We start from the raw sequence: 10,011 nt of genomic DNA, 5'->3' as shown, positions 1-10,011 counted from the left end.
TGTTGCGGACGCACTGTCACGCGCACCGGCTGGGCTTGAGAAAAGTAACACAGAAGGCAACCTCGAGAAAAATTTCAGTATTCTTTACATTCAGAAAGTCGCCTTTGAAAACTTCATCACCACATCTTTGAAGGACATTGCTCATGAACAAGATAAAGATCCGATTTGGAAAGATATCAAAAGCAAATGGCATGAAAAGACACACACACAGATTCGGCATTATTATCTGGTTAGAAACAACATACTGTTCAAACGCTGCACTGTTGATGACAAGCTATGGGTACTTTGCATTCCTGACGATTTTGTTAATAAGCTCATTTGGTACATTCATTTCAGCTACGCACATTTTGGTCCACGAAAATGTTATCATATTCTTCGAACGACTTGTTATTTTAACAATATGGAAAAGAGAATTCGAAGAGTCTTGTCTATTTGTAAACTTTGTCAAAAGGCGAAACCATCTACTGTCTCACATTGTGCTCCGTTGTTTCCTATTGTTCCTTCTAAATTAAAAGAATTTGCTGCAGTTGATCTATTGGGACCCCTTGTCAGAACATCGAATGGATTTTCGTACGTTCTAGTCGCTGTTGAACTTACTTCCAAATTTGTTTCTTTCACTCCGTTACGTAAAGCCACTGGACGATCTGTATCCAACGCCTTTGTTAAAAATTTCTTACGTGAAGTTGGCCACGTTGCCAAAGTCATTTCAGATAACGGACCGCAATTCAGATCTGCTGTTTGGTCTCGCATGCTTCGCAACCATAAAATCAAACCTGTTTTTATTTCATTGTACTCACCACATTGTAACCCCTCCGAACGGATTATGAAAGAAATCAATAAGCTTTGCAGACTTTATTGTCACAGAAAGCATCAGCATTGGGACAGATATTTACACTTATTTCAAAACGTGCTGAATGAAATGCCTCATGACTCCACTGCTTTACCACCTACTCTTGTGCTGAAGAATGAAAAACCACCGAACAGAATCAGAGAACTTGTACCTTTCCCGAATACACGTAAACTTCGACACAAAGACATAATTGATTTGGCTCTTAAAAATATAAAATCTGCAGCAGACAAAAGGAGAAAACTACACAGAAAAGCAAATGCAAAGAAATTGTATATGGGTCAGAAAGTTCTCATTAAAGCTCATTCATTGTCACATAAGAAGAAACACTTGAGCCACAAATTCTTTCTAGTTTACAATGGACCTTACAGAATCCGACGTATACCACATGATAATTGCGTTGAAGTTGAAACTCTGCGTACTAGGAAGAGTAAAGGTTTACACCACATTTCACATGTAAAACCGTTTATTGAAAGATAATCTGCTTTTTTTTAATGCAACATTTTGGTTTACTTGCAAATACATTATGGATTCAAGGTGGTTTCTGAGAGATACCAGATGATACAGGGGTTAGTTTATGTGACAGCTACACGATGTTATCACGACGCTACTAATGAGTGACAGTTTACAATGTTGCTTTTGAGGTGTTTCTGTTTTATATTTGCACAGTTTTCTGAATTCTTTTGGAAAGAAAAACATGTTTTATTAGTAACTTTTGTGGTATAGCTACAATGAGACAGCCTTTTTCGTGGCACAACAATACGTTACAGGACAGTACTTTCCTCATCACGGCAATAAGCGTAATAACTAAGATATCTATACGCAAAGCATTTCACTTTTGTGTATCATGAGGTAAGTACAGTGACTTTTGTGGAACTCAGCTTTCGGAGGACGATATCTACGACACTTACACAGAGATTATCTTACAACAAGACGCACAGTTTAGCGCTACAGGACACGTATTTGAGTGATTAATTTTGTACTTAAAACATTTATTTTTAAAGATTTTTAAATTGCAAAGAAAGTTTTCCGAGATATATTTCATTCCATTGCTGTAATCTGTAACACCTGAGGGTATAATTACATTAATCCTCATGGGGGTACACGCTTACTTTGTGTACCATGTGTTTGGCACGCACAAGGAGCCCTAGCTAATATGGTATTTGCTTATACAACTTTACACATCGGTACCATATTTCTCCAACACATAAATTACACAGCTATCTGATTATTTACCTGAGAGAGACAAACATTTTTTTTACTACATTAGTGACAGACGTTCACGTAATTTCACAGTTGGATACCTTCACACTTATGAAATTGTATTTTGTCTGTACTTTGTGAACTGTTCATATTTTTTCGGAACCATTGTGATACTATGAGAGCTTTGAATGATGTGTTTGGTATGGGATTATGATTTTTAAAGTACGTTTGAGGCAGATGACACTTTTGACATGAGCAGAGAATTTTTTTTAGGTTTTGAAATTAGAAAGCTACGACGATTTTGAGAGTTGACTGAGGTGTTATGATGTTATTTTTACGGCGACGATGTGTATTATGTTGTTGAGGTATGTTTATTATCAATGAGATGATGCTGTATGAGGAATCTGATTATGATACGTATGTTACGATGAAATATTGAAGTGTCGACGAATATGTATATGTATAATAAGGTAAGGAGTAATGAATAGTGGATAGGAACTCTGCTTTGTGGAAAAGGATGTTGGAAACTAAGAATCGTATTTTAGAATTATGAAATGTGTGTAAATGCGTGAATGTATCACAATGCTGACGAAAATTTTTTGGACACTGTTATATTCATAGGATTTTGTTTTTACAGATTTGCAACACTAATTCTTGACCTGTGAAACATTTTTATATAAGACTGCCATTGTAGTGGAAACTGCTGTCGTAAATATTTCCGTACGAAAGTTAAGAGACCACCTGCACGTAATGCGTCGCGGGCACCCACCTGGGCGACAGCCGCCCGAACAAAAAAAAAAAGCCATTAGCCTTCCAGCGGCACAGGTAGAAGAAAAAAAAAAAAGGGTGAGGCCATTATAATCGCTATTGACATTCTTTTGTAGAAAGCATCGCAAAAACGACACGGTCGAACTTGAAAACATATGATTACACTGGATGCCTAATGAAATGACGAGAAATATTTTTATGTCTATACACCTGATTATGACTACTGTCTCTCTAGTTGAGAGATTTTTCTACTAACTTATGAAATACCTCATGACTACTGAATGATATTTTTATGCTTTGCTTTGTACATAGTTGCTTATTTCATTTGATATCTAGTTTCTAGCTGCACTGCAGCATTGGTTCAAATAAAATTTTGTAGATGTACTAATATAAATATTTTCTGTCTACAGATCGAGTAAATAATAATTTAAAAAACAATGATGGAGCAAAAAAAAAAATCATTTACCTTCACAGGAACTGCATACATAATTTTCTTTTCTAGTACTTAGTAATTTTTTTGTAGACTTAGTTTTTGTGGTGCACCACTTTAATTACTTAGACATTAAGATGTGATTATACATTTCCCTTATCTGCATTGTTATCTTTAGTGTACTATTTTCTCTGCTTGAGCTATGTCATATTTAGGTATAAGTTTCTGCTGTTTGCCAGGCATAGTGTTATTGAATTTGATTTTGTATTATTCTGTTAAGCCAGTTTTACTAATGATTTATTTTTATATTTTTATTGTTTGCTGCACATTGCCTTACATTAGTTGTAATATTACAATTGCTTTGCTAATTTCTTAATACTGCTTGCTTCGCAAATCTGCGTTTTTTTTTATTGCTGTTTATATTAATTGTTTTATGTGATGCTGCATTGCCTCGTCCCTTAGTTTAGCATCTGAGCTCAGTAGATATAAGTTAGCTTAAGAGGGGGTAGCCTATAAGATAATGAGTAGCGACTAATTAAAAAAAAATGCATTGAGAAGCTATACGAGTAAAGTACAGAAAGCAGGTATAGGTAGGATTTTCTTGGGAATAAATAATGAGGTAAGAAATATGTGAAATAAATACAGAAAGCATGCTTGGATAGGATTTTTTTGGTAGAAGCAAAGGTTGAAATAAGACGAAAGATCTATGGAATGAAGTTTTGGGTTGGACTGCAGTACCAAATGTTACACTGAAAACAAACCCTGTCCTTTCCTTTTGTGTTATGCCACTATGTGTTTGTGTACCCTTGTGTATTTCTTTTCTTCCTGTCTCTGTGTAGTTTCATAGAATTTTTCTTCTTCTAATACTAAGCTACATGAACTATGATGAGGAATACTGTTATCCTCAAATATAATTTGCATTGATAATATGTTATTTACTTTGTAAACATGTTTAAACAGTATTTGTTCTGTTTTGTTTTAATGCTCATGTGGAAGTTGATATTCCAAAAGTTATTCTGATCTTTATGTATGTACTTATGTCATTATTTTTGTAACACTGATGTATATGTTTATTTCTATTCTTTTGTAAAGCCCCTATTACTACGAATGTTATCTCTACTATTATGTTTTTAATGATGTATTTTGTACCTTTGTAATTGTATTCTTATGTTATAAAATTGTAATTGACACCAGGTCATCAAATTAAGTAACTTGTAAGTTACATTTCACTGCACACGTTTCTATTGGTCATAGTATATGGACAATATGTGAGGAGTAGGGACTGTTAGTGTTTGCACGTGTGTTAATAATTCAGCAAGGGACTGGATAACAGCATTGCTTGTTCTAAGGACAATTCCAACAACTTTGTGAGTGCACAAGTGGTGGTTATGGACTTGTTATATTATCCGCAAGACTCTTCAATGGTGATTGTGTACCTGCACAGTCACAACAGATGGCTGCTGGCCATCTCTACAAGGACTACAGTGGGTCTGCGCCTCTGGGTGGCCCACCAATACCGTAATCTCTACCAGGACTACAGTGGGTCTGCTCTGTGATGACCTACCCACCAATACTCTTCAAAACTTCGACTGACTCTGCTGTGGGTTTGCTCTCTTGTGGCCTATTACCTGTCAGCATGTCGAGAGTCAGCACTGTCTTTCCGTTGGAAGGACAACGATACTTCTTCAAGACTGCATGGAAATCCACTACTTCCGTGTGCATTTTCTTTTACTGCTCAGACTTTGAGAAAAACACTGCAATGTGTTGAATGATCAGAACTGTCTTTATGGACTGTGAGAAAATTTTAGCTTTTGACCAACATTGTATCAATAAGTGTGTGCATTTGATTTCTTTGTTATTGTAATTGTGAAAAAAAATTTTTTAACAGATATGTATTGGCCAGTGCCCAACAAAATTTGTAAAATTTTTGTGGGGAGCATGGGGGCTATGTAAGTAGGCTGTTTAGGTTTTTTTATTGATAACGCCACCTCAGTATGAAAATCACCGGCTGTGCCGTGTGCAGTCTGTGGCTGCTTTGCATTGTTGTAATACTCAACCATTGTAGTGTTAGGCAGCTGGCTGTGAACAGCGCGTAGCGCTGGGCAGTTGGAGGTGAGCCGCCAGCAGTGGTGGATGTGGGGAGAGAGATGGCGGAGTTTTGTAATTTGTCATGATATCAAGGTAAATACATTGTTTGTTCTCTATTAATATCTTTCATTTGCTAACTATCCCTATCAGTAGTTAGTGCCTTCCATAGTTTGAATCTTTTATTTAGCTGGCAGTAGTGGCGCTCGCTGTATTGCAGTAGCTTGAGCAGCGAAGATTTTTGGTGAGGTAAGTGATTTGTGAGACGTATAGTTTAATGTTAGTAAGGGCCATTCTCTTGTAGAGAATTTTGAAAGTCAGATTGCGTTGCGCTAACAAAATATTGTGTGTTGAAAGTCAGATTGCGTTGCGCTAAAAAAAAAAAAAAATATTGTGCGTCAGGTTAAGCACAGTTGTGTAAAAATAATTAAAAGGGGACGTTTCAGTGTCACCTGTCAGAGTCGTATCTAGACGTATCAGGGGTCCCATATCACTCCTCCAGCACACGCCTCACACCATTACAGAGCCTCCACCAGCTTTAACAGTCCCTTGTTGACATGCAGTGTCCATGGATTCATGAGTTTCTCTCCATATCCGTACATGTCCATCCGCTCGATACAATCTGAAACGAGACTCGTTCGACCAGGCAACATATTTCCAGTCATCAAGAGTCCAATGCCGATGTTGACGGGCCCAGGCGAGGCGTAAGGCTTTGTGTCGTGCAATTATCAAGGGCAAACGTGTGGGCCTTCGGCTCCGAAAGCCCATATCGATGATGTTTCGTTGAATGATTCGCACTCTGATAGTTGTTGATGGCCCTGCATTGAAATCTGCAGCAATTTGCGGAAGGGTTGCACCTTGTCACGTTGAACGATTCTCTTCAGTCGTCGTTGGTACCTTTCGTGCAGGGTCTTTTTCTGGCCGCAGTGATGTCGGCCACCAATAAATCCTTTAGGCTTCTCTTAAACTGAATTTCATTGGTTGTTAAGCTTTTTATGGCTGCTGGCAAGTTATTGAAAATGTGTGTTCCTGAATAATGCACACCTTTTTGTACAAGACTAAGTGACTTTAAATCTTTGTGAAGATTATTCTTATTTCTAGTATTGATTCCATGAATTGAGCTGTTGGTTTGAAAAAGTGATATATTTTTAATGACAAATTTCATTAAGGAATAAATATATTGGGAAGCAGTAGTTAGTATCCCTAGTTCCCTAAACAGGCTTCTGCAGGATGTTCTTGAGTTCACACCACATATAACTCTCACTGCACGTTTTTGTGCCCGGAAAACTTTAGCTTGGCTTGATGAATTACCCCAAAAAATAATCCCATATGACATTATGGAATGAAAGTAAGCATAGTATGCCAGCTTTTTCATTTTTATATCCCCTATGTCTGACAAAATTCGCATTGCAAACAGAGATTTGTTAAGACGCTTCAGCAGTTCTGTGGTGTGCTCCTCCCAGTTGAATTTATTATCAAGCTGTAATCCCAAGAATTTAACACTGTCCACTTCTTCTATCTTCTTGTCATCGTATGTTAGACATATACTCTTGGGACACCCCTTACAAGTTCTGAACTGCATGTAGTGTGTTTTTTCAAAGTTTAGTGACAAAGAATTGCCTAGGAACCAGTGATTAATGTCCACGAATATTTTATTGGCTGATCTTTCTAAGACTACATTTGACTTGCTATTTATTGCAATGTTTGTATCATCGGCAAACAAAACAAACTTGGCATCTGGTAATGTTACTGATGAAAGGTCATTGATATACACAAGAAAAAGTAAGGGCCCCAAAATGGAACCTTGTGGGACCCCACATGTAATTAGTTCCCAGTTGGATGAGGCCTGATAGCTTGATACATGTCTCTTTCCTAATAACACCCTTTGTTTCCTGCCAGAGATATAAGATTTGAACCATTTTGCAGCGTTTCCTGTTATACTATAATATTCTAGTTTACTTAAAAGGATATTGTGATTTACACAGTCAAATGCCTTTGACAGATCACAAAATATACCAGTTGCCTGCAATTTTTTGTCTAATGAATTAAGCATATTTTCACTGTAAGTGTAGATAGCCTTCTCAATATCAGAACCTTTTAGAAATCCAAACTGTGACTTTGACAGTATGTTATTTGAGATAAGATGGTTATAAAGACGACTGTACATTACTTTTTCGAAAATTTTTGAGAATGCTGGCTACAGTGAAATTGGACGGAAATTTGATGCTATTTCTTTATCTCCCTTCTTAAAAAGTGGCTTAACTTCAGCATATTTCAGCCATTCAGGAAATATTCCACTAATAAACGACTGGTTACACAGATAGCTTAATATGTTACTTAGCTCAGCATCACATTCTTTAATTAACTTTGTTGATATTTCATCATACCCACTAGATGTTTTTGATTTTAAAGATTTTATGATGGACATTATTTCTGTTGGGGTAGTGAGGGTCAAATTCATATTAAGGAAGTTACTTGAAATGTCTGGTTTGAGGTAATCCATAGCAGCATCTACTGAACCTGACAACCCCATCTTTTCAGTAACAGTTATAAAATGTTTGTTAAAAAGTTCTGCAACACTATACACATCTGTCACCAACGTATCATTTACTCCTAATGCTATTTGTTCCTCTTCATGTCTGGTTCTACCGGTCTCCTCCTTCACTATATCCCATATTGTCTTTATTTTGTTATCTGATGTGACTATCTTTTCCTTGTAATATATTTGCTTTGACATCCGTATTACAGTCTTTAATATTTTGCAGTATTTCTTATAATGTGCTATAGCATCAACATTGGAAATGTTTTGGAGTGACAGATACAGTTTTCTTTTTGTTTTACAAGATACCCCTATTCATCGAGTAATCCATGGCTTCTTTGTAGACTTTGCTCTAACCTTGGTAAGTTTTGGGGGAAAGCAGTGTTCGAATAAGGTAAGCACTTTATTATCAAAAGTGTTATATTTTTCATTCATGCCATGAGCACTGTAAACATCAGTCCAGTGAATGTCTCTGAGGAGTGTCCTAAAATAATCAATTTTTGGCTTACTGATTACCCTTTTGAGCTCAGATTTAACAGATTTTATATCCTGTTCAGTATTAACATTTAACAGAAGGAACTGCATGTCATGGTCTGAGAGGCCATTGACTATTGGTTTTGTAATATAATTTTGTTCATTGGACTTTTCTATAAAGATATTATCAATGGCTGTTTGTGAGCAAGTGGCTATCCTAGTGGGGAACTTTACTGTGGGAATTAAGTTGAATGATAGTGTTACTAACTCAAACAAGTTCTTATTGGGAGAGTCTTTAAGTAAATCTACATTAAATGGGCCAGTACAGCTTCAAGGTGGTTGACAAACAGATTAAAGTTACCTGCAGGTGCTCGATATACACTTAATATTATGAAGGATTTTTTGTGAAATTCTAATTCTGTTGCACATGCTTCCATATGCTGTTCTAGGCAAAATTTATGAATGTCTATGTTCTTAAATTTATGACAGTTCCTGATGAATGTGGCAACTCCTCCTTTCTCCATTTCTGATCTACAAAAGTGAGATGCTAACCTAAACCCTGTAACACTTAAAAGTTCTATACCAGTGGTCACATGATGTTCAGAGAGGCAGATTAAATCAGCTGGGTTTGAAGACTCTAATTCATCTATGCAGATAGTTAATTCATTAATTTTATTTCTCAGTCCTCGAATATTTTGATGCAATAAAGATAGCTGACATTTCTCATTGACTGAGTTAAAATTGGGTGGAGTTAAAATATCTGCTGACAGTTGAAAATTCTTAACCAATGGCTGTTTATGCTGATGTAATAAGCTGGAATTATGTTTTTTGATTTCTTTCTCAAACTGAAGATTTGTCTCAGTTCTAACCTCTCTTAAAATTTGCTTTCTTTCTGTCCTCCCTACCCTAAAAAAGAGTCTTTTCTGAATCCTATAACCACTGGTATTTTACCACTCATGACAGTGCCTCCCCCCTTTAACTTTCCTGCTATTTCCCTAGCCAATTTACCCTTCCCCTTCCTGTTGAGGTGAAGGCCATGCCTAGTATAATCACACCTACTGAGAGAATCAACAGGAACCACACCAATGTGTGACCCCGCACCCGACATGAGCAGCCGTTCCAGCTCCAAATTAACTCTCTTGACAGAAGAGTTCAAATGAGGTCGGTCATGGCGCCCAAGAACAGATACAAACTCAACACTAGTATGCCTCGATGCTGATGCAATCTTCGCCAGGTCACACTCTATACTGTACCCAGGATCTCTGTCAATACTGTTACCTGCCCCACCCACTATAACCACGGTGTCTTCCTTAGTGAAATCTTTGCAAAGTGATCCTAAATCCTCTGTCACCTGCTCCAGACCAGCACTAGGTTTAAAAAAATTGGTGACCTGGTATTCTGATCCTAGTTCATCCTGCAAAAGTTGGCCAACACCTCTTCCATGGGAACTACCTAACAACAACACTTTCTTTCTCTTTACTGATTTCCCTACATTCTTACTTTTCAATTTGCTGCTGAAAGTTTGTTGTGCCCTGTCTACACCTGCAACTGCTTGAGGCTCACCAGCTTCTAACTGAAGCAACAGGTCAAATCTATTTTCCACATTCACCATAAAGCTGTCAGACAAAGTTCTAGGCCTGTTCCTCCTGTTGCCTGTTGCCACTT

Source organism: Schistocerca nitens, chromosome 4 (assembly GCF_023898315.1).
Source record: "Schistocerca nitens isolate TAMUIC-IGC-003100 chromosome 4, iqSchNite1.1, whole genome shotgun sequence".
NCBI lineage: Eukaryota > Metazoa > Arthropoda > Insecta > Orthoptera > Acrididae > Schistocerca > Schistocerca nitens.
This window is presented reverse-complemented; position numbering follows the sequence as displayed.